General features: G+C 37.3%; 1 pseudogene; it reads right to left on the bottom strand.

Annotated features, from left to right (window-relative positions):
- Window positions 1-22,352, bottom strand: part of LOC144319919 (cysteine and glycine-rich protein 2-like) — a 117,767-nt pseudogene extending 95,415 nt beyond the window's left edge.
- Window positions 22,353-26,797: the final 4,445 nt, after the last annotated feature.

Raw genomic sequence — 26,797 nt, forward strand, 5'->3', positions numbered from 1 at the left:
AGAGTAATTACCTTTGTTCCCAATATTTCTCTTTATTTTTTTTCTTAACAAATGAAATATTCTTGGCTTAACATTGTGTGATTCTCCCAGAATTAAGTTACATAGCTAGGATTTGAAGCTATGTCTATTTTATTTCTGATTGTATTGTTTTAAAGATCTAGGGGAGACACTTTAGCTTAGGAACTAGGGGAAACTATCCATTCCTCCTCAACAGTGTTATACTATTTCTAGCTATAAAACAGACTAATGATTCCAGGAACCTATAACAAGACGTTTGAAGTAATAGCTCACTTTGCCCAATGACACAACCATTTCAAATCCCACTATTTACTACTACTTATTGTGGGAAATATTTGTAATTTCCAGAAACAACACACCCCATTTTATGCATTGTCACCTGAACTCTGATTTTCTTACCATCTTGGGCATCTTCTAATTGGATCTCATCTTTCATTCCCCTTTGTGAGGGTCAGAATTAAAACACTGTGTCCTTGGAAGCCCTGAATCACTTAATTAACAATCCCTAAATCCCTAAAACTTTTGCTCACCTCCTGATCTTATCTAAAATGTAACTGTCCATGATAATGTTTTGCCTGCATCCCTCAGATCTAGAAGGTAGACAGGGTGTGTTCTACTTTCAAAAGCTTTATTTTAAGCCTTTCAACTTTCGTACAACCACTTCTTATTTACTGATCCAACTTATTTATTCTACTGTTTTCATTTTCTCCATTCATCAGTACCTTCCTTCCTGCAACTTCCATGTTCACTCAATTTGTACATATTGATGTATTATTAAAATATCCTCATTGGAAACATTCAAGAGTCTCTGGTCCACTCAGATTCTATCATCCATCAGTGCAAAGTCATCTCTGCACATAGCACCAAACCCGCTGTGGGGGAAGAGCAGTTTCACTATTAATTCACAATGGCAAACACAAATAACACTGCCAAGGAAATCTACTATTTTTCTGTTGGCATCTTTTCCTTTACAATTTTTCAAGTCTCACCATTTCCCTTCCCTACCACCTTTTACTTTCAGATAATGATTTCACTTCAAATTTATTGAGAAAATAGAATCTAACACAGAAGAGGAACTATTTTCCCTACCAATACATCTATAATCCAACACCATTTGTATCCTTCATCTTTCTTTTCTCTTACTCCTATCAGTAATATCTTTTCCTTGGTTCTAAATAATATATATTTGACTTTATTTAAAAATTTAGCTTATTCCCTATATTCATCATTTTCTTCTGAATCACCAAATTATCCTGCTTTACTGGATTATCACCATTAAGTGATTGTCTCCAACTAAATGAATTATAATTCTACTGTCCAACAAACAAACAAACAAACAAACAAATTTCTTCTTGATGACATAACTTCACTAATGATGGGCCATTTTCAATTCCTCTTTATAGAAAAAAATATCCAAAGCATCTTCTCTAATTTGTGTCTGACTTTACCACTTTCTATTTACTTGTGAACCAGTAAATTGGCTTTGGTTCCACAACTACCCAGACTGTACTAAGGTAATAAAAAACCATCATGTTCTTCACTTATCGATATTTAGCCTCATCTTATTTGAAATCTCATCAACCTCCCCTTCTTTCTGGGATGGTTCTCTTGGATTCCTTGAAATCACACATCCCTTTCCTCTCTTCTTTCCCTTTTCTTTCTATCAAGGCCATCTTTCTTGGAGAGACCATTTTAAAATTTTAAACATGGGCATTCCCCAGAGTTCAGATTAGAGTATTTTTCTTTTCTTCTCTTTTTTATTTATTCTCCACCCTGAATGATTGCATCTAATACCATAGCTGTAAAAATGTTTATTTATTTTTATTTTTAATTTTTTAAAATTGAAGTTCAATTTGCCAACATATAGTATAACACCCAGTCTCATCCCATCAAGTGCCCATCACCCAGTTACCCCATTCCCCCCACCCCGCCTGTCTCCCCTTCTACTACCCTTTGTTCATTTCCTAGAGTTAAGAGTCTCTCATGTTTTGTCACCTTCTCTAATTCTTCCCATTCATTCCCCCTCTTTTCCCTTATAATCCCTTTCACTATTTCTTATATTCCCCGTATGAGTGAAGCCATATGATGATTGTCCTTCTCCAATTGACTTACTTCACTCAGCATAATATCCTACAGTTCCATCCACGTCGAAGCAAATGGTGGGTATTCTCCTAATGGCTGAGTAAAAATATTTATTATGTGATTACTTAATTTATATGTTCAGATGGTTAACCCAATACTTTATTATATGTCCTTAGTTGTATATCTAATAGGCATCTCAAACATAGCATGTTCATTATACATTACAACCTGTATCCCTTGATTAAATGGCTACATAGCACATGTGATGGGGATAGGGATAATTCCATTCATGGGCATTCTGTATTCTTTTAGAATTAGGTAAATACATTACAGAGATGCTACTGTGCTTTTAACTCTAAATCCATCAATTTCCTTTTACTCATTATAGACATTCCTTTCTTGGTGTCTAAAAACCTCTAAATTCTGCTGTTTTTGGTTTTTTAAACAAAAATATCATTCTAGAGAATGAATAGAGAGTTATTGTTAAGACAATGCTCAGGTTCAAACGGAGCTCCAGAAATGGGTAGATATGATTCAGAATGGTCACACTTCACCATCCAAAAGTTTAAGTGCAGGTTTATTGCTTATTTCAGAATCCAAAATGATTGTTAAGTTGCCCAGTGATGATCCTTGTTCAATTTATTTAAAGAACCCATTGTTGAGAAACAATTCTTTGTGGCTCTCTCATATTTCTGCATGTTTTATTAGCAAGACACTTACTACTCTTTTGTTCAGACTCACTTTTCAAGGATGTCTATATAGCAAAAAATCTTGGGAAATAAAGATAGTGTCTTTCTCTGAAGCAAAAGTTGGGCATGCTTTCTACCCATTCTAAAAATTGAGGTTGCCCTCTTTTGTAATCAAATACATTGCTTGTGCTGTTTTCTTAGGCCATCTTTACATTGCCATGTGAGAACTGGGGTTTGGGAACTGATGCTAAATAACATATTAAAAATACTTTAAAAAAATTTTTTTTAATTTTTTTAAGATTTATTTATTTATGATAGACATAGAAAGAGAGAGAGGCAGAGACACAGGAGGAGGGAGAAGCAGGCTCCATGCCAGGAGACCGATGTGGGACTCGATCCCGGGACTCCAGGATCGCGCCCTGGGCCAAAGGCAGGCGCTAAACCGCTGAGCCACCCAGGGATCCCCTAAAAATTTTTATTATACTTGACACACAGTGTTACATGAGTTTTAGGTGTCCAACATAGTGGTTCAACTTCCCTATACATTATGTTATGCCCTCCATAAGAGCAGCTGTCATCTGTCACAATACAAAGCTATTATGCTATCACTGAATATTGTCCCTAAGCTGTGTGTTTTATTCCTGTGACTTTTACATTCCATAACTGGGGGCCTGTATCTCCCTCTCCCCATCACCCATCTTGCCCATCCTCTACCCCTTCCTCTAGCAGCCTTCAGTTTGCTGTCTGTATATATAGGTATGTTCTGGTTTTTGTTTGTTTATTCATCTCTGTTTTCTGGATTCCACACGAGTGAAGTCATATGGTATTTGTCTTTCTCAGTCTGACCTATTAAAGTGATGTACTGCTATTATTCTGAGTAACCAACCCTGCTCTGTCTCTGGCCTAGTAGTTGTGTGCCTCCTACCAGCATCTATACGATGATAGCAGGCTAAATTGTTTGCTTATGAGAGGGTTAGAAATTCAGATCCTTTATAGTTCTTGATAGACGTTAGTATTTATCTGGTCCTTTATGCGCTAGTCAGTGCCTTTAGTTTCCTATGTGTCAGTATCTGTTTATCTCCAGTTATTAAATATTCTCATAGGACTATGGCATTTCTGGTATTGTACAGACCAAATCCTATGAAAATGAAAGTCCATAGTACTATATGAATATCTACCAATTTCTATTTTCCTTTCTATATTTTAATAATTAACCTTGACTTTTTAATTTTACTTTCTCCATTCTTAGAAACATGTAACAATAAATATATATGTTTTGATTTGAGTTTAGCCATTATTGTATTGGAGATGTGTTCCCAATGGAATACTAAAATGATTTCTGTGATAAAAATCACTTTGGGGAAATTTGAACATTTACTATACGAAGTATTGTATATCTGAGAGCTTTCATACATTTGGAGTCTAGATAAACCTCAGAATGAGTTAATTTAATGAAAAATCAGTCTCTGTTACATAGCCAACTCACTTAGAAACATAGAATTGAAATACACCACAAACTGAATTGTCATTACATTAGGAGTTTTTCACAGCTTTATGAGGTATGGATATTCAAATAACTACATTGCCTGAAACATCACTTCCTGGTTGGTCAGTTGGTTTGTATGCTTATTTATTCATTTATTTTTGAAAACTCTAACTGAAGGAGATACATGGACTTGAGCTTTTAGACTTCCAAACAGAAAAACAAAGTCTTATTTGTCTAGAAAGACATATATATATATATATATATATATATATATATATATATTCCCATGTGAATTCACTAGATGTTTTGACATTCATAATTAGTCGACTAAAAATATATTGCAACAACTCATTACATTTAAACAATTAAAAAATGGAACTGTTATTAAATGTGTACACTCAAAATGTTCTCTGTCCTAGAATTTAGGTGCTTCAGAGGAAGGTATGTTGGATTAACAGAGTGGACACCCAAGAATATATGGTTGTCAAAATATATGATTGTCCCAATGGTTTACTAGAAAATTCACATTCAGTAAATTTAGCCACATATGAGAGTAAACAATTAGATAACATATATAAAAGGTCCCAGAATTCAAATCATGGTATTCTTAAGAGACTGATATTTGGGAAGACAAATTTAATTTAATAAATCAAAATTTAATCAAGCATATATCAAACTGTTTTAGTCCATTTGGACTGCTATAACAAAATACCACAGAGTGGGTAGCTTATGAACAGTAGAAATTTATTCTTCACAGTTCTGAAAGTTGTAAGTCCAAGATCAAGGTACTAGCATGGTGAAGGCCTTCTTCCTGGTTCATGCCCAGTGCCTTCTTACAGAGATTGTATAGAGTCTCCTTTATAAGGACACTAGTATCATTCATGGGACTCCATCCTCATGACTTAACGATCACTACCTTTCAAAGGCCCTGCCTCCTCATATCATAATGTTGAATGTTAGGATTTCAACATATGATTGGGGGAGGGAAAGGATTCATTTATACCACAGCGCAAGGCCAGGTTAGAGACTGAAGCTTGTTGTCATTTGCAACATGCAAAAAAATACTTAATAAAATTCTTATTGTGGATCAAGCATTGTGTATGAAATAATGATCAAAACAGGTAAAGGCTCTGACTTCCTGAAGCTTACAGTACAGTAGACATTGACTAAGCAATTATTTAAATCAAGATTTTGCTAAGTGCTATGAAGTAACCACTCCAGTGTTATAAAAGAGACCTCATTTAGTGTCACACTAAGGAAAGCCATCTAAGGACACTGGGATGGTCTATGAGTAGAAGTAAGCATAGCAAAGTCTGAGATTGGTCATGGAGAAGGGGCTTTAAATATGCAGAATCCAACATTCATGCTCCTTTATCAAGGCTTCCCAAAATAAAAGATAATTTTTGTTGCTAGCTAGCTAGAAGAAACTCCTTAATATCTACTAATTACCTTGTTCTGCCTTCATGATCACCAACCAAACTTTTGATTAATGTAGTGCTTGATATAACTTGCCTTCAGTGTGAGAGGATGAGCCATAGTTCACATAATTGTGCATTTTATAAAATATTTTTGAATTATACTTTGACTTTACATGTTAGTAATCTGCAGAAAGAAAAAGCATTAACTTCAGCATTCTTGGCACATTTGTGTTTTTAGTAAAAATTAGCATATCATTGGGCTTTTCTCAGTCAGTGAATGAGACTAGTTAATGTATGACCAGCTCAGATATATGGATATTTTTAAAATGTGTCTCCAAAGGGGTGCCTGGATAGCTCAGTCAGTTAAATGTCCAAGTCTTGGTTTTGGCTCAGGTCATGATTTCAAGGTTGTGAGATGAGCCCTGCTCCAGGCTTTGGGCTCAGCAGGGGATCTGTTCCCCCTACCTCCTTTGGTGCCTCCCCCTGCTCTCCTGCACACTCTCTCTTGCCTGTGCTCAAATAAAATAAATAAACCTTTTTTAAAGATATGCTCCTCAAATTAGTCTGTATTTATCTAAGTCTTTACCATATTTTAGACAATGATAAATTCATTGAGACAAATGCTGTCTTATAGGGCTAGGGGTACCAGTTTGGATGATCAGAAGGATCTCTTAAGTTTATACAGTCTTCCTTGTTAAACAAGAACTATTAAAACTAATTTATAAAAATAGGGAAATATCTTATTTTAGCCTATTCAATGATTAGAAATGACTAGGAAAATAACTGAGTGGAAGTTATACTAAATAATTAAAGACTATAATTGATAATCAATATTACTTGTTTGCTCTCTCCAATGGAGATAGCATACATCTAGTTGAAGCATGATGAAATATAAATTTAAAAATGAAATATGAAAATAGACTGTAGTAATTTTTAACATTCATGGATGACAATTATCAAATATAATAGATTATTGAAAAAGTATTTTAGAAAATTGTTAATAGCAGTAGTAAATATCGACACAAACCAAAATCATTGCAATAAGTAAGTGCAAAGGAGATTATACAGATTAAAAAAAAACCTTCAGGAAATGATCTAATTCCCTTATCTACTAACTCTTAATATATATGTTTGCATGCATGTGTTTGTGTGTTTTCTTAATTAGTGTAACCTTTATCACATAGACTATATATTCAATATTACACTTGGTTTAACTGCATATTAACATGTCTTGTATTGCATTATTTATAGCAATGCACTCTGCTAAACTCTCAGACTGACATCTCTCAATGACAAAAAATAATCATTGAAAATGGAAGTCAGCTAAACCACAAATCAGTAACCAATGAATTTGTCTCATTTAAAATTCTTAAAATCCCTAAGAATTTTTAGGTCACAGAGGTTGGAAAGTTTTTCTGACAAAGCTAAATGTTGCAGTTGATATTCTTCTTTCTTAGAATAAATTTGCTAAGGTTATTAATTGGGAAATTTAATCATAACTATTTAGCATTAATATTAATTCTCTTTGTAATAGGCAAGAATTACATGAACTTGCATGTTACTTGATGTTAAATATGTAAACATTTTACCTTTAATATTCTATAAAGATTTTAAATATTGCACAAGTTGTGGTATACACTCTTAAATGTTAACTTCCCTTATAGATGTTAGAGAGATGTATAGAGAAAAATACCCTGCAAGTATTTTTTTCTTTCTAATCTAATCTTCAATTGCTTCAAACCCCACTTCTCTTCTCAGACCTCCCATATGACCACTTTCCCTCTACTTCTAGCCTACTTAATGCCTGGGCTTTTCTGTACCTTCATCCTCTGGTTCCTTCTGTCCAGGCTCAACTCCTCTGACTGCAAGAAAGAGCTTAAATATAGAAATATAAACTCTCATAAGCTGTATGAAAGTGGTCCTTTAAATTTTCACATATAACAAACAGGATTAAAATTTCCAAAATTCTTTATTTCCAATATATCATTTTTTATTAAATTTTTGTTTAATGAAAGAGAGAGAGAGAGTGAGCTCATGCACAAACAGGATAGTGGCAGAGGTAGAGGGAGAAGCAGGCTCTCCACTGAGCAGGGAGCCCGATGAGGGGCTTGATCCCAGGACCCTGCAATCATGGCTTGAGCTGAAGTCAAACACTCAACCAGCTGAGCCACCCAGGTGCCCCCAATATATTATGTTTTTGATTATGTGGCTATATGGACAAATGAGCCATCATCCTGGTGAATAAAAAACAATATTTCCTCGAATTTCTAATTATGACTTTGCACTTACTCTTTCTTTAATTTATATTTCTAAGTTCATACTTTCAGTCTTTTATAACATAATCTCTTGGAAACATCCCCTGTACTATAATTTGAATAGACAAAGATTCTCCTTGTTAGAGAAGTTTCACTGCACTTGAAACTTTAAAAATTATCTCTGATGTGAAACCATTGTTGAAAGAGTAGCATGATTAAGACTTTCATAACAGAAAGCAAACTGATAGATTTTTTCCATTAAGTTTACTAATCTTAATAAAGGCAAAAAAAAAAAATATATATATATATATACTTATTCTCTTTTTTTTCAGTCATGGTTACTTTGGTTACAAATGACAACACAGCTCAATCTATCCTTAGCACACACACAAAAAAACCTAATGACTCAAAAGATGACACTGTCTTTAGGCATGGTTGGCTTCAGGAATTCAGTTGTTGAGAACTCTTTATTTCTCCCTTTCTCGCTCTGTTTGACTTCATTCTCAGAAAGATGCTGTTCAAGTGAAGCAACAAGTTGCCCCAGGCAACTGCCAATTCATATATTCCTTGGAGGTTGGCATGCCAGAGAGAAAAATAAAAAGCATGCGTTTTTCCAGATATCTTCAGTGAAAATCCCAACAAAGATTCTTATTAGCCCAGCTTGGGCCATAGGCTGCTCTTTTGGACTAAGTACTCATCCATGGAAGGAAGAACTGATAAGTCAGATGCATGCATATGTTTACCACTGGGACTTGAAAGTTATGTTCATCCCCCACTAAAACCACTCATTGATCAAGATAATGGTAAAATAGATCTTCAAAGATAGGCATCTTGAGCAAACAGAAAGAATACTTCTTGCTCTTTCTAAGCCTGAATCTACACATTAACTATTTTAAGGAAATTCAGATAACGCACTTTTATAATTTTGTGTTAAATATATATATCTAAATAAAACCTTGGAAGTTTCTTCAGCATGTAGTCATTACTAGCAAAGTAAAACATATTCTCAAAATATTAGTCTTTTTTAATGAATGAAATCCATGCATAGTATTCTGCATGCTGAGCAGCACTGCAACCAAGTAGATAGCAGTGGTTATATTTATGAATTGGGGAATATTTATAAACTGGTGTTAAAATAATCAACTCAAGATTATTTGAAGGAACAAAAATGAGTTTGTGGCTATTCTGATCTGTTTGTTTCTTCTCCTTTAATCTTTTATCTACCACTAGTTTATACATCCCTACTAATTTTGCTACATAATGACAGATACATGATGAAGTAACTAAGATATGAACTTTAATATCAGGATGAGTAGGGGTTTGTGAGGGCAATATTGCCTTTTCCTACTACCTGTATGTCTTTGGGTAAATGTCTCAACTTCTTAAAATAGAAGATAAGATCAAACAGATTTAGAACACATGGCCATCCTTGTAGCCATTATCTTGCCAATGATATAATTTACTTTGCTCTAATACTTCACCTAAAAATCAATCCAACATCTGACTTTCCTGAATCTGAACTTATGAACACTTATAAACAAAATACATAGTTCTACTTGGCTGTGTCTGCTGATCTATATGGGTAGACTTCTAAGTCTACAAAGGCCTTCAGCACTTCCTAGAAATTCTCTAAATTTTCCAGGGCATCTTTCTAATCTAATTTTCAATTACTTCAAACCCCTTTTCTCTTCTCAGACCTCCCATATGACCACTTTCTCTCTACTTCTAGCCTATGTAAAGCCTGGGCTTTTCTGTACCCTCATCCTTTGGTTCCTTCTGTCCAGGCTCAACTCCTCTGGCTTCAGATTTCATCTCCTCCTGCTTCTCTCAGGGCTGTCTCACTATTGATTTCCCTCTTCTTCTATATTTTACATTTTTTTCTCCCTAATGATAGCTTCTGCATTATTTTCTTATTGCTACTGTAAAAAATGACCACAAACTTAGTGGTTTAGAAACCTACACATTTATTATTTCACAGTTCTGGAGCTCAGAGATCTGAGATTGGTCCTAGAGGACTAAACTCAAGATGTCAGCAGAGCTCTGTTCCTCATGAAAGATTTATGGGAGAATCTGTTTCTTTACCTTTTCTGAATTCTAGAGGCTGCCTGGATTTCTTTGCTTGTGGCCTCCAGTTAGGAAGCATATGATTTCAATCTCTGCTTTCATCCTTAATCACATCTGCAAAGCCACTTGTGCTACTTAAGGAAATATGTTCACAGTTTTGAGGCTTAGAGATATAAGCATCTTCAGAGAACCATCATTCCGTCTGCCATCCTTCCCTATCATACTGCCCAATGCTCATTTCTAGTCTTTCCTCTTAGCCCTGCTATGTGATCACTTAATTTCTAACCTCTTCAGAAACAATCTCTTGGAGTTATCTACTTAGTTGTTTTGTTTTGTTTTTTATCACCCTACATACACATACACACACATTGTTAGAAACCAATTCCAGATCGGAGGAGGGGCAAGATGGCAGAAGAGCAGGGTCCCCAAATCACCTGTCCCCACCAAATTACCTAGATAACTTTCAAATCATCCTGAAAATCTACGAATTCGGCCTGAGATTTAAAGAGAGACCAGCTGAAACGCTACAGTGAGAAGAGTTCGCGCTTCTATCCAGGTAGGAAGACGGGGAAAAAGAAATAAAGGAACAAAAGGCCTCCAAGGGGGAGGGGCCCGCGAGGAGCCGGGCTGAGGCCGGGGCGAGTGTCCCCAGGACAGGAGAGCCCCGTCCCGGAGGAGCAGGAGCTGCACCGACCTTCCCGGGGGAAAGGGGCTCGCGGGGAGGTGGAGCAGGACCCAGGAGGGCGGGGATGCCCTCGGGCTCCCGGGGACAGTAACAGGCACCTGCGCCCCGGGAGAGTGCGCCGAGCTCCCTAAGGGCTGCAGCGCGCACGGCGGGACCCGGAGCAGCTCGGGGGGCTCGGGGGCGGCTCCGCGGAGGGGGCTGCGGGGCGGGAGCACGAATCCACCAGCGCAGGCCCCGGGAGCACAGGGCGCCGGGACACAGCCCAGGATCCCGCCTCCCCCGGGACAGGCAGAGGCCGGGAGGGCCAAGGACGGCAAGGACGCTCCTGCCCCAGCTGAGCAGATCAGCGGCCCCGCCCCGGAGCCTCCAGGCCCTGCAGACGGAGTTCCTGCCGGAGCTGAATCCAGGTTTCCAGAGCTGCCCCGCCACTGCGGTGGTTCCTCCTGGGGCCCCACGGGGTAAACAACCCCCACTGAGCCCTGCACCAGGCAGGGGCAGAGCAGCTCCCCCAAGTGCTAACACCTGAAAATCAGCACAACAGGCCCCTCCCCCAGAACACCAGCTAGACGGACAAGGTCCAGGGGAAGTCAAGGGACTTAAAGTACACAGAATCAGAAGATACTCCCCTGTGTTTTTTTTTTTTTTCTTTTTGATTTCTGATTGCTTCCCCCAACCTTTTTCCCCCTTTCTTTCTTTTTCTTTCTCTTCTTCTTCTTTTTTCCTTTTTCCTTCCTTTTTTCTTTTTTCTTTTTTTCTTTTCTTTCCTTCTTTCTCTCTCTTTTTCTCCTTTTCCCAATACAACTTGTTTTTGGCCACTCTGTACTGAGCAAAATGACTAGAAGGAAAATCTCACCTCAAAAGAAAGAATCAGAAACAGTCCTCTTTCCCACAGAGTTACAAAATCTGGTTTACAATTCAATGTCAGAAAGCCAATTCAGAAGCACTATTATACAGCTACTGGTGGCTCTAGAAAAAAGCATAAAGGACTCAAGAGACTTCTTGAGTGCAGAATTTAGAGCTAATCAGGCAGAAATTAAAAATCAATTGAATGAGATGCAATCCAAACTAGAAGTCCTAACGACGAGGGTTAACCAAGTGGAAGAACGAGTGAGTGACATAGAAGACAAGTTGATGGCAAAGAGGGAAACTGAGGAAAAAAGAGACAGACAATTAAAAGACCATGAAGACAGATTAAGGGAAATAAACGACAGCCTGAGGAAGAAAAACCTACGTTTAATTGGGGTTCCCGAGGGCGCCGAAAGGGACAGAGGGCCAGAATATGTATTTAAACAAATCCTAGCTGAAAACTTTCCTAATCTGGGAAGGGAAACAGGCATTCAGATCCAGGAAATAGAGAGATTCCGCCCCCCTAAAATCAATAAAAACCGTTCAACACCTCGACATTTAATAGTGAAGCTTGCAAATTCCAAAGATAAAGAGAAGATCCTTAAAGCAGCAAGAGACAAGAAATCCCTGACTTTTATGGGGAGGAATAATAGGGTAACAGCAGACCTCTCCACAGACACCTGGCAGGCCAGAAAGGGCTGGCAGGATATATTCAGGGTCCTAAAGGAGAAGAACATGCAACCAAGAATACTTTATCCAGCAAGGCTCTCATTCAAAATGGAAGGAGAGATAAAGAGCTTCCAAGACAGGCAGGAACTGAAAGAATATGTGACCCCCAAACCAGCTCTGCAAGAAATTTTAAGAGGGACTCTTAAAATTCCCCTTTAAGAAGAAGTTCAGTGGAACAGTCCACAAAAACAAGGACTGAATAGATATCATGATGACACTAAACTCATATCTCTCAATAGTAACTCTGAACGCGAACGGGCTTAATGACCCCATCAAAAGGCACAGGGTTTCAGACTGGATAAAAAAGCAGGACCCATCTATTTGCTGTCTACAAGAGACTCATTTTAGACAGAAGGACACCTACAGCCTGAAAATAAAAGGTTGGAGAACCATTTACCATTCAAATGGTCCTCAAAATAAAGCAGGGGTAGCCATCCTTATATCAGACAAACTAAAATTTACCCCAAAGACTGTAGTGAGAGATGAAGAGGGACACTATATCATACTGAAAGGATCTATCCAACAAAAGGACTTAACAATCTCAATATATATGCCCCGAATGTGGGAGCTGCCAAATATTTAAACCAATTAATAACCAAAGTGAAGAAATACTTAGATAATAATACACTTATACTTGGTGACTTCAATCTAGCTCTTTCTATACTCGATAGGTCTTCTAAGAACAATATCTCCAAAGAAATGAGAGCTTTAAATGATACACTGGACCAGATGGATTTCACAGATATCTACAGAACTTTACATCCAACCTCAACTGAATACAATTCTTCTCAAGTGCACATGGAACTTTCTACAGAATAGACTGCACCCAAAAGCATAAGATACCTAGGAATAAACCTAACCAAAGAGGTAAAGGATCTATACCCTAAAAACTATAGAACACTTCTGAAAGAAATTGAGGAAGACACAAAGAGATAGAAAAATATTCCATGCTCATGGATTGGCAGAATTAATATTGTGAAAATATCAATGTTACCCAGGGCAATTTACACGTTTAATGCAATCCTTATCAAAATACCATGGACTTTCTTCAGAGAGTTAGAACAAATTATTTTAAGATTTGTGTGGAATCAGAAAAGACCCCGAATAGCCAGGGGAATTTTAAAAAAGAAAACCATATCTGGGGGCATCACAATGCCAGATTTCAGGTTGTACTACAAAGCTGTGGTCATCAAGACAGTGTGGTACTGGCACAAAAACAGACACATAGATCAGTGGAACAGAATAGAGAACCCAGAAGTGGACCCTGAACTTTATGGTCAACTAATATTCGATAAAGGAGGAAAGACTATCCATTGGAAGTAAGACAGTCTCTTCAATAAATGGTGCTGGGAAAATTGGACATCCACATGCAGAAGAATGAAACTAGACCACTCTCTTTCACCATACACAAAGATAAACTCAAAAGGGATGAAAGATCTAAATGTGAGACAAGATTCCATCAAAATCCTAGAGAAGAACACAGGCAACACCCTTTTTGAACTTGGCCACAGTAACTTCTTGCAAGATACATCCACGAAGGCAAAAGAAACAAAAGCAAAAATGAACTCTTGGGACTTCATCAAGATAAGAAGCTTTTGCACAGCAAAGGATACAGTCAACAAAACTAAAAGACAACCTACAGAATGGGAGAAGATATTTGCAAATGACATATCAGATAAAGGGCTAGTTTCCAAGATCTATAAAGAACTTATTCAACTCAACACCAAAGAAACAAACAATCCAATCATGAAATGGGCAAAAGACATGAAGAGAAATCTCACAGAGGAAGACACAGACATGGCCAACATGCACATGAGAAAATGCTCTGCATCACTTGCCATCAGGGAAATACAAATCAAAACCACAATGAGATACCACCTCACACCAGTGAGAATGGGGAAAATTAACAAGGCAGGAAACCACAAGTGTTGGAGAGGATGCGGAGAAAAGGGAACCCTCTTACGCTGTTTGTGGGAATGTGAACTGGTGCAGCCACTCTGGAAAACTGTGTGGAGGTTCCTCAGAGAGTTAAAAATAGACCTGCCCTACGACCCAGCAATTGCACTGTTGGGGATTTACCCCGAAGATTCAGATGCAATGAAACGCCGGGACACCTGCACCCCGATGTTTATAGCAGCAATGGCCACAATAGCCAAACTGTGGAAGGAGCCTCGGTGTCCATCGAAATATGAGTGGATAAAGAAGATGTGGTTTATGTATACAATGGAATATTACTCAGCCATTAGAAACGACAAATACCTACCATTTGCTTCAACGTGGATGGAACTGGAGGGTATTATGCTGAGTGAAGTAAGTCAGTCGGTGAAGGACAAACATTATATGTTCTCATTCATTTGGGGAATATAAATAATAGTGAAAGGGAATATAAGGGAAGGGAGAGGAAATGTCAGAAAGGGAGACAGAACGTAAAGACTGCTAACTCTGGGAAACGAACTAGGGGTGGTGGAAGGGTAGGAGGGTGGGAGGTGGGGGTGAATGGGTGACGGGCCCTGAGGGGGGCACTTGACGGGATGAGCACTGGGTGTTATTCTGTATGTTGGTAAATTGAACACCAATAAAAAATAAATTTATTAAAAAAAAAAAAAGAAACCAATTCCATCAAGGCCACTGTGATTTTTTATCATAAGCTCCTTTTCAGTTTCTGCCTTACTTGACCTTTTGGAAACATTTATGCCATTGACAACACATTCCTTCTTGAAAAACATTTTTATAGGCTTCTGTAGAATCTACCTTTCTAGTTTTCCACCTATGTCTGTTTGTCTTTCTTTCTTTCTTCTGTGTTTCAGGATTTTTTTTTTTTTGCATATAATTTTCATGTTAGTTTATTTTTGGGTTCTATTCATAGCCTTATTCTCTCTCTCTCTCTCTCTCTTTAAAAGATTTTATTTATCTATTCATGAGAGACACACACACACAGAGGCAGAGACACAGGCAGAGGGAGAAGCAGGCCCCACGGCAGGAGCCCGATGCAGGACTCGATCCCGGGACTAGATCCCGGGACTCGATCCTGGGACTCGATCCTGGGACTCCAGGATCAAGCCCTGGGCTGAAGGCAGGCACTAAACTGCTGAGCCACCCAGGGATCCCCCATAGCCTTATTCTCTATACTGTACATAGTTTCTTGTAACTTGTCTCAAATATATTACCATCAAATTCTTTTAGGAATACCAAGGGCTTTCTAGTTTCTATTTTTAGTATATCTCTCTTTTTTATTTCTATTTTAGAGAGAGGAGGAGAAGAGAGAGAGACAGAGAATCTCCAGGAGACTCCCAACTGAGTGTGGAATACACGTGGGGCTTAATCCCAGGACCTTGAGATTATGACCTGAGCCAAAACCAAGACTTGGTCATTTAACCAACTGAGTCACCCATGTGCCCCTGAAATTATTATTCTTTGAATGAAGACCCTGATATCCTCATTTTGCAAATTATAGACCCAGTTCTACTCTTAGATAAAATTTTCATTTCTTAATAGAGCTTATAAGACTTTCAAAACTGGGTCCTTTCCTCTATCTGTTCAGCCACTTATATTGCTCTGTCTGCAACTACACCACACTATACCACACTACAACACACACACACACACACACACACACAGAAAGAAAACACACACACCCATACATACATACCCATCAGGCATCTGCTGTCCATCTCCAACTCTCTATTAAACTACTTTTCAATCTGTAGATCTACTTCAAAATTACTTTCTCTGACAAGCCTTATGATACACCATCCCAGAGCTAGCCCCAATAACTGATTACTTCTCTCTTATGGCACTCATCTCTCTCTGTGGTAGCTGTTATTTCCTTCTTTTTATGTCTTCTGCATGATGCTAAGGTATTTACTACTTTATCCATAGTGTGCTATATAGTTCCCATAGTATTGTAGATATTTATATGTACTTAATATTTAATTGTGAATGTGAAAAACAGTAATTTTCCTTTTCTTATTTTTTAAATAGAAATACACAGGTAGGATCATCTGGGTGGCTCAGTAGGTGAAGCATCTGCCTTTGGTTCAGGACATGATCTTAGAGTCCTGAGATTGAGCCCCATATCAGGTTCTTTGCTCAGTGGGGATCCTGCTTCTCCCTCTACCTCTGCTTCTCCCTCTGCTTGTGTGCTCTCTCTCTCTCTAAGTAAATAAATAAAATCTTATTTTTTAAAAAAGAAATACAAAGGTAAATGCTAACTCTGTCTAAGTAATATGGACCTGTGCCAGCAAATAAAACATATTATATTTCTATTTGATCAGATTTGCACATCTACCAAAATTCAGGGAAACACTATCATCTTGGGTTTTACTTCTATAAATATCATAAGAAAAGGGAGTATTTTTCAAACCAGAGCACAACACTTCAAAATTATAGCATTTGTATTTAACTACTCTCTTTTTTTTTACTTTTATAGGGATGGTCTTTTATTGTTATATAAGTATTATTATTCTGAAAAAGCAAGACTATTGTTAGCTAAACCCTATGATGAAGACCAAAAAAAGTAAAAAATTTTAAGGTCAATTTTCCTGCACTACTATGATTTTTAAAATAACCCTATTTTTAAAATAACCCATGTAAATAAAAGACAATGGGGGAAATGAACTTATAAATGCATAGAGGAGAGAGATATATCCTAAGGTTTTTGTTTTGTTTGTAAATGAATAGCATCATGGCTCACAATGCTTGAAAGGCATTACAAAGTAAGTGTCTACAAATGTTGAAGGTGGATCAGGGTGAGAAATATTTCTGCACCACATAATTTTGTCCTAATGCCTAGTCTCGAGTTCCTCAGAAGTGTTAGGCAGTATAATAAATCTGAATTGGCTATAGCTCTACAAAATTATTTAGACTTTATTATCATCAATCACTGAATGATGATCATCATTCTCATGAGACAATATTTACTAAGAATCCTACAATGCTCAAAATGCTAGGGAATTGCAATAAATAAGAATATAGTATCTTAATTTGATTAACTTATAATTTTTGAATTTTATTTTAAATTCTATTAAACAAGGACCCTCTTCCTTGTTACACAAATGAAAATGTGAATTTACTTTCTTAAGTCTTGTCATTTATGTTTCTGCAAACTGATTTTACCACATGTCCATGTATCTCCATTAACCTGAGAGCATTTCTCATATGTGTAAAGGAGCAGGAAGATTAAGCTAGGTAAAAACTTACAGACACTATCAGCTTTAGTGAAACTAATAAAAAATAATAAAACATAAAACTAATTGAAAAATGATGCATAGAAGTACAAGAAAATCATGTGATCATATGACCCAGGAAGAAAGGATTTATATGCTGAGCACACATATGGCTCCAGCATAAAAAACAGATGTTCTCCCTAGCACTATTCTATAACCATATTTGGGTACAGCTCAGAGGCAGGGGTGAGTGGTAGGTAAGGGGTTGCCAGTCAGATCCAGGCTGTGTTCATTAGAGAAGTGGTGACAGGTGATAACGGAAACTCATTTTTCCCTTTCAAGAGCTATCTGCTAAAGGAGAATTGTCAGTCAGCCTTTGGGACTCTTTGCCCATGTGCAGATGTTACAATTCTTTTGGTGCATACTCAGGTCTGTCATTAACACCTTCACAGTCTCCTATATTTGGGCGGAGAAGAGAGTGTGTTTCCCTCTTATGGGGGAAACACACTCAGTTTTTTGCTCTGCCATAGTTAAAAACAAAATGGTAATTCTTTCTGGGACCTCATTTATGCTTTAGATGTTCTAGTTTGAAAATTTAGGTTCCTCCTCAATGTTATGACAAGGTTTACCATTTGTCTGAATATACCACTGCCTTAGAAAATGGGAAGCTAATTAGCAAGGCAATAGATCTTTCCTCATCCTGTCTCACCTTTACTACTTATTTTTATTATTTTTTAAAGATTTATTTATTTATTTATTTTGAGAGAGAGAGAGAGAGAGGTGAGGGAGGGGCAGAGGGAGAGAGAATTACAAGCAGACTCTCCACTGGGTGAAGTACTATACAGAGCTCGGTCCCAGGACTCAGATCATGACCTAAGCCAAAAACAAGAGTTGGCTGTTTAACTGACTGAGCTGCCCAGGAGCTCCTTAGCACTTATTATTACTATTTTTTAGATTTTATTTATTTATTCATGAGAGACACAGGGAGAGAGAGAGGCAGAGACAAGAGAGAAGCAGGTTCCCTGCAGGAGCCCAATATGGGACTTGATCCCAGGACCCGGGGATCATGACCTGAGCCAAAGGCAGACTCAACCACTGAGCCACCCAGATGCCCCCTTACCACTAATTTTTAATGCTGTCCTACCCTTGATTATGCAAGCTAGTTGTTTGCTCAAATGTCTTTCCTCAAAGTTTAAAAAAGAAAGAAAAAAATCACCTCAAAGGCCTATTGATTTTTTAAGCATGTTCTAGTATTGCAAGTTAGAGATGGAATGGTAATTAGTTTATGGTTGAAGGTTGATTTCCTGTTCTCAAGAGCAAGGATGATATGTTATGCTTATTAGTAATAAATAACTTAGAAATTGTTAGAATAGGCACTCAGGATATACACGTGGAATTTAAACGCTGCATAGCCAGGGTTTATGACTATAAATATGATGCAGTTTTTATTCCCTTGATGACAAAGTGATGGTCACGAATGTCTGGTACTTCTGTTGGGCACACTGTTATATTGTACTCTTAATATTCCTGTTTAAAAAGGGTGTATTCAGGTGACTGGCTCAGTTTATGAAATGTGGGCAGAAATAATGTGTCATCTTTGGAATGGAAGCCTAAGCAGCCAGTGCATGCCATATTGCATTTCCTTCCTCATTAACTGCCATACCTCAATCCTGAAAGGAAGAGATAGGGCTTCTGCCAACCTTAAGGAGCTGGAATTAATAGAATCTCCTGCCAGCCTACATCAAACGGACAACTTGGGTGAAAAACAAACATTTGATGTTGTTAGCCACGAGGATTGGGGATTATTTGTTACTGCAATATAACATAGCCCTCCTGACTTAGGCGAAGTGAAATCAAAACCGAAACTAAAAGAAGGAATAGGAATTAATTGGAAGAAAGGAAAGGGAGGAGTATTCTAAACAAAGAAGGTTGTCATAGGCAAGGGGACAAACAGATTTCAAAGTTCATCTTTGGGGGAAAAAAAATCACAAAATTAGGAACTTGGGCTTGATAAAATCAAGGAAATATCCAAATATAGGTTTTTAACCACATATTGAAGACAATGAACAGAATTGGTGAAGTTTTCAATGAAATATGGTATGAAGGACATATCAAGTATATATTAGGAAGAATCAAAGTGTACTTTTACTAGAAAGCATGTACTTCCTAGCAATCTTGTGTTACCCTCCCTACTCCTTTCTGTAGCCCATAATAATTATGATCTGTAAGGACTCCTCAAATCCAACTTTTGGCCTCTCAGAAATCTGTAGGTTTTTTTTTTATGTCTTTATAGCCCATAAGTATTTAAAAAGATGTACCAGAAAATTAAGCCAAATGAAACTTACAGATGCTGAGTTTTAGTGAAACTTAGGATATTGCCCCAATTACAAAACAAGATATTGCAAATAAGGTTGAAAATTTAAATGGAATAGAAGTTATATTATAACATATTTCTTTAATATTAATTTAAATGTTTTTAAAATATTATATTTGAATAGTAAATATTACATAGGGATTCTTTTTACTTTCAATTCGAACTTCTATTCAAAATGTAAAAGAGAGCTCCTGGGTGGCTTGGTGGGCTAAGCTTCTGCCTTCAGCTCAAGTCATGATCTCAGGGTCCTGAGACTGAGCCCCATGTTGGGTTTCCTGCTCAGTGTGAAATCTGTTCTTTTCTCTCCGTCTGCCCCTTTCCCTGCTCTCCGTCTGCCCCTTTGCCTGCTTGTGCCCCTTTCCCTGCCCCTTTCCCCTTTCCCCACTCTCTCTCTCTTTCTCTAATAAGTAAGTTAATAAATAATAAATTTCAAAAATAAAATGTAAAAGAAATGGCTCTTGAAAATACTGACGAATAAAGCAAAAGGATACAGTACTCTCTTCCTGCTGCTTGTCAATCAGCCTATCCATGGACAGAAAGGGTAATAATACCTATGTGCTCATAGAATTTAGATGATCTCAACATGTGATCTCAGTTCCGGGTTTATACCTTTACTGAGTGTAAACAAGGACTCATACTCTATAGTCATAGCCAATCCCTTGGGCACAAAGTTCTTTGCATGGCATCCTTTACAATAGATTTCAATTTCTTTCTTATACAATTGTTGATTCAAAATCCCTCCCACACTTGGCACATAGGAAACGATTTTTTGTGCTAAGTTTTTCCAGCTCCAATTACCTCCTCAGCAGCATTACAGAATCCCCACATGTGGAACACTTCCCAGAACCTCTGTATTTCCTTTTCTTTTTAAAAGAATATTTTATTTATTCATGAGAGATACAGAGAGAGAAGTACAGACACAGGCAGAGAGAGAAGCAGGCTCCTTTGCAGGGCGCCCCATAATCTGGGGACTCCAAGATCAAGCCCTGAGTGGAAGGCACACGTTCAACCACTGAGCCACCCAGGTGTCCCAGTGCCTCTGTATTTCTGAGAAAATTTCAAAGTGTTTGGGTCTCTGGTAGCCATATGTGGTTGAACACATTCGGGTTTGCTGCCCATCCTTTCCCCACTGCCCATGATGAAAGTGCCAGTGCCCTGGCTGCAATGGTAGCCTTCCAGCCTATCCTTCCTTCCATACCAAGTTTTGCAAGTAGATCTCTTCATCATGCATCATTGCTGCCATACCATCTAAATTAGTCCTGCAACCCATGCATAGAGAGCACCAGCAGTGGAAGCTTCTGCCAGCACCTTGAATCTCTTCCGCATGGTTCACAGTGTTCCCACAGCCCCCATTCTTGTTTCTAGCTCCCCAGGTGAGCAATTGAATTGGAGTTAGGACCACACATTGCTGGTGGGATCTAGGAAGGCAAACCAGAGGGAGCCCTAGGGGAGTCAGGGAGCCCAGGAAAGCCTTTACAAGATTGGATGTATGGACAATTATTTCATGGAGTCTTTATATTTTCATTTTTTTCCCAATAATCGTATATTATCTCAATACTGATTAATTTGTGTATTTAATTGCTGAATGCTGGTCCTTTAAAAAGCACCAGTTATTATTAAATTTACTGTTAGTTGAAATTATTCTTGTTCTTTAAGAACCATTATTTATTTCTTAATACTACGCATATTCAATTATTTTTCTTTAGATTCTTAAAAAATAATAACTTTATTGGGAAAAAACAATTCAAACAAAATGCAAACTAATTTGGCTACAAATCTTCAAAATAATTGTCAAATGTCATTGACTATTTTGTTGTTCTATAGTTAGTATGGAAATAAATGGGCTATAAATAATCAGGCTTGTGAAATATAAATCTAAGCTTGTCAAGCTTAGCTAGTTAGAAAGTGTTTTGTTTTGTTTTTTTTTTTGTATTTCCGTTAGTCATAAAAGATATGTAGAATTGCTTCCATGTCAGTTTTAAGTAGCTGAACATTTCTATATATGCATATTGCCTAGGGATATTGGAAATAGAAATTCCCCCAAAATTAAGTACCAGATTGTCAAGAAGCATAAACACAAGGGGTAAAATTTTACCTTTAGCTATGTTAATGCAAATCTAGTCACAGTCATGAATATATTATTTTTATTCTTCTGAATCAGAGATTGCTATATCAGAAATAGAAATTTAGCCCATTTATCCTGTGGATATAACGCATTACATATGTACCAGAGAGCAAATCTTTTTTTGTTCCTTTTTTTTTTTTCCTGGTAATACAAAATAGAGCTAGTAGCTCCTTTTCTTATAGAATCTGAGAAGTCTCTCCAACCCTAATATGGCTAAGCAACCAACAAGATCATTATTTCAGTGTAAATCAGAATAGTGCTTGATATAAATCATTTCAGTGTAAATCAGACTCAGTGCCTGAGTTCACTGAATTGATCGGTGAGCTTAGTGAACCACGGGCTAATTGCATGAAGCAACCCTACCTATCATGAAATTGATGAGTTATTTTTCGGTCTTGATCAAATTGAAGAGTCATGTTAGTATTGTGTAGACAAAGTTCAAATTTATCAGAATTTTCTCAGGACACTATCTAGATGGCTATATTTCCCATAAATACATATTTGGAGGTATAGTACAGAGTGTGTGTGTGTAGAGGGGAATGGGAGTTCGTAGTCCTTAGATATCATGTAATATATTGCATTATTATGTTTGCTTACTTTACCACTCAAAATGCAGAAGCCATAGATAACAACTAAACATTATTTCAGATAAGAAAATGCAATATCTTTGAGTTTTTATTTAAAATGGAAACACACCAAGATAATTTGAAACTATGTCTTCATTAATATTTTAGCTTATATTCATATTGTTGATGTACATATCAAAGTATTATTTTTTCCTGTAATTTATTTTAGTTGTTTTCATGAACTCCACAGCAGAATTGTAGATGCTGGAATGATAAGATATCCATAAATAGACACACTGGACAATCTATAAATTACCATGTATTTAACTTGTCTAGGAGCTGATCTTGAAGAGAGATCATGAATCATAATAATCCAAGTGCTGTGTCCCAATACATAAAGATAGCTAGTATTTACTGAGTAGTTGGATAGACCAGGTATAATCCAAGGGTTTTACCTGAATTTTAATTTGGTCTTCTCAACAGCCCTGTGATATATGCACTGTTACTACCTATTATTTGCACATGAGAAAAGTAAGGCTTAGAGAGTTTAAATCACTAATTTTAGCAGTATAACTTGTGGTCTTTTTTTCCTCTAGTTTTATTGAGAAATAATTGACATGTATCACTGTATAAGTTTAAGGTATACAGTATGATGGCTTGATTTACATGAATTGTGAAATGACTACCACAATAGGCTTAGCTAATATCCATCACCTCTTATAGATAAAATAAAAAGAAAGAGAAAAAAATGTCCCTTTGTGATACATACATAGCTTGTCTTCTTAAACAACATGCTGTAACAATGTGGGATTTTCCTCAATGTAAGAGTTCCTTGAATAGCAAGATTAATTTTGTGCAATTAGCAAAGTAAAATTCAAACCAAGCTTTCATTCTGTCTTTAAAACTTACCACATTGGAACACTGGACCTTTCAATGCTGTTACCAGTGCCTCATAGGATGAATATAATACCATGACCAAAAGGAAAAAGAGGAAAGCCATAGAGGGACATAGAAAGCAGATTGACATTACTGAGGCTTATCACATGGCTCCACTTGAAACATCAAATAATGGAGTGTTTAAAGAATCAGAGCTAATAGGTCAATTCATTTCTTTACATAGGTGCTCTTATTCTTTTCAGATATAAATTAGTCCAATCATATCAAATATCATGCACTGTGTGTAGAGTTGGGTAATGATCTCCATCAAATAATGAGTGTGGAGGGTACACTTCACTCTGAGTGCCTTCTGTTCCAGCTGTTTCTACTTATCTTAATTTTCTTAATTGGGTTACGATTAGGCTGTGAATGAGATGTTAACATGGGAATTGGAGCTTTTCAACAAAAGGTTTTACTTTCTTTATTGTTTTGTGGTTCTTAACTTTCAGAGGCCTATTTCTTGCTACATGTTAATCAAAAATATTACAAAGTGTTTAAGATAAGCTTATGCTGTATAAAGAATAACCTATTTACATCTCTGCAGATCTAACAACTTGCCTGCAAGAAAACCACTGTTTGGGAAAAAGTTCAATTTCTTTAGGTGATGAGATGTTTGTTTAAAAACTATTATAATTTCTCATGGGATCCCTGGGTGGCGCAGTGGTTTGGCGCCTGCCTTTGGCCCAGGGCGCGATCCTGGAAACCCCGGATCGAATCCCACGTCAGGCTCCCGGTGCATGGAGCCTGCTTCTCCCTCTGCCTATGTCTCTGCCTCTCTCTCTCTCTCTCTCTATGTGACTATCATTCATAAATAAAAATTAAAAAAAAAAATTAAAAAAAAAAAAAAACTATTATAATTTCTCATCTGTTTCTTTCATTGTCTCCAGGCCTGACTTCACTTACTAATAGGAAAGCTCTCAGCTGGACAAGGTTGGGGTTGCAATAGTAAAAGTGAAGTCCAGGGTCTTGCCATTGAAGGTCTTACCTTCATATCAACGGCATCAGCATCACCTGGGAAATTGTTGGAAATTCAGACTCTTAGACTCAGTTTAGCTTCAATCCTATTGAAACCGAATCTGCATTTTAACAAGATCTCCAGGTAATTTATATGCACATTAAAGTTGAGAAACCCTGTTAGAGTCTGATTATAGCAACAAATGAAAGGCAATTCCAAATTTTAAAAAAAGGAATTAATTGTCTCCTGCATTCTGATCATATATTAAGAACATATGAAATCCCAGCTAGGTAAAGTAGTCTTATGACAATTAGATTTAAATTTTTAATAGCATCAGTACTTCAGATTTTAAAAATAGGTTAAAAGATTTAAAAAGCATTATGTAAGAAAGGTACAGAACCAGAGTTCAGTTGGCAAGTGTTATTACATTGGTTCCTTATGCTGTTATTCTCTAAGGAAGCTAGACAATCCAATTTTCTTATCCTATATGGGTCAGTGGTGCCCTATGTTTGAAGACTGACGTAAGGCTCTAGAGTCTGTGGAAAGCATTTCATTCCATCCATAACTTTCCCCACTGTTTTCTTACTTGTTTTAATAATTGTAAGCCTTTTATTTATCATTTAATTTCACTTTACTCAATGAAGTGTACTCTACCATTAAAAAAAAATTAACCAGTAACATATTTTCAGAACCTCTTTTCCAAAGGAACAGAGTTCTTGAGGAATGCTGTGCGACTATTTGAGTTGCCAGCACTTGTCAAGGTGACTTAGTTGAGATTTTTACAGTTACCTTTGAGAGGCAGAAGACACGTGTGAAGGTTTTCTTTTCTAAAAATATTTATTTATTCATGAGAGACACACAGAGAGGCAGAGACACAGGCAGAGAGAGAAGCAGACTCGACTCCCCGATATGGGACTCAAGCCCAGGACACTGTGATCACACCCTGATCCAAAGGCAGGCACTCAACCACTGAGCCACCCAGGCATCCCCACCTGTGAAGGTTTTCTTTTCTTTTCTTTCTTTTCTTTTCTTTTCTTTTCTTTTCTTTTCTTTTCTTTTCTTTTCTTTTCTTTTCTTTTCTTTTCTTTTCTTTCTTTTCTTCTTTTCTTTTCTTTTCTTTTCTTTTCTTTTTTTAAGATTTTTTAATTTACTTATTCATGAGAGACACAGAAGGAGAGAGAGAGGCAGGGACACAGGCAAAGGGAGAAGCAGGCTCCATGCAGGGAGCCTGATATGGGACTCGATCCCCAGTCTCCAGGATCATGCCCTGGGCTGAAGGTAGCGCTATACTGCTGAGCCACCCAGGCTCCCGGAAGGTTTTCATCCTGTTAGTGGTCACTGTTATCTTTCTTCACTTGTTTCTTGGCTGTCCTGAGATTTTAAAATGTCATCAACAAATTTTATCTGTACTTTAATTATTGGACTACCCAATTCCTGGCTGAAGAAGGTTTTTTAAAATTTCTATAACTGATCTGATGGCTAGGAGTGGTACTATTTAGAATGATTTACCCAGGCTTAATGATTATTTCTGTGCAATTTTCCATGCACTTCATTTTATCCACATTATTTCATCACTCAGAATGTTAGTATGTCCCTGTCCTATAGCTTCCTTTACTATCATCATCAAATATTAGCAGTCCAGATAGCTCAAGCCTGCAGGGACTAGGCTTCTGATGCTTCCATAATGATTATAGAACTTGAATATATCTCCTGATCTGTAACTGTATTCTGAGATAATGATGGGATTGCCATCTTTTGCATTCTGTTTACCTGCCACATGTTGATTAAGGCAGCAAACACTGGTTCCATATATTGCTGGCCAAGTATGTCATTCCTTATTTCTACACAGTCTCTTCACTGGAAGAAGATTATATGCTTCTGATCAACTCAATCCCTTTCTGTATACCCTCGTAGGTACACATCGGACATTTCTTCCAGTGGATCTCTGTGGCCTTCTGTACTGTTTACTGCCTGAGCACCGTTTTTTGGGGATAAAGATATACTTTGTGTGTTTACATCTCATCCCATCATCAGAGAATATGGCAATCTTTGTAGACTTTGCTTCTTGGTATATCTATGCCTTTGTGCATTACCTGTGTAGAAAGTTGAATTTCTAGAAATTTGAAGCTCTTTTCTATAGTGTCCCCTTCCTGATGCTTTGTCCTTTTCATTGTGGCAACTCTTTTTCATGCTGGACTAGATGGGGTGTTTCTACTCACTGCTGGATCTTTTGTGGCCTAATAACCATATTCACATTCTCCATGCTAGCATCAGCCAACAATTTGATTTTGATACTATTTTGTTACCTCCAAGAATAAACCCAAATAACACAGGTATACAAATGTCTTCATTGTCTCTATGACGCTTCTTAAAGGGTAGGAGGAGAATCGGTAAAGTATCCTCC

Source organism: Canis aureus, chromosome 9 (assembly GCF_053574225.1).
Source record: "Canis aureus isolate CA01 chromosome 9, VMU_Caureus_v.1.0, whole genome shotgun sequence".
In the NCBI taxonomy this organism is placed as follows: Eukaryota; Metazoa; Chordata; class Mammalia; order Carnivora; family Canidae; genus Canis; species Canis aureus.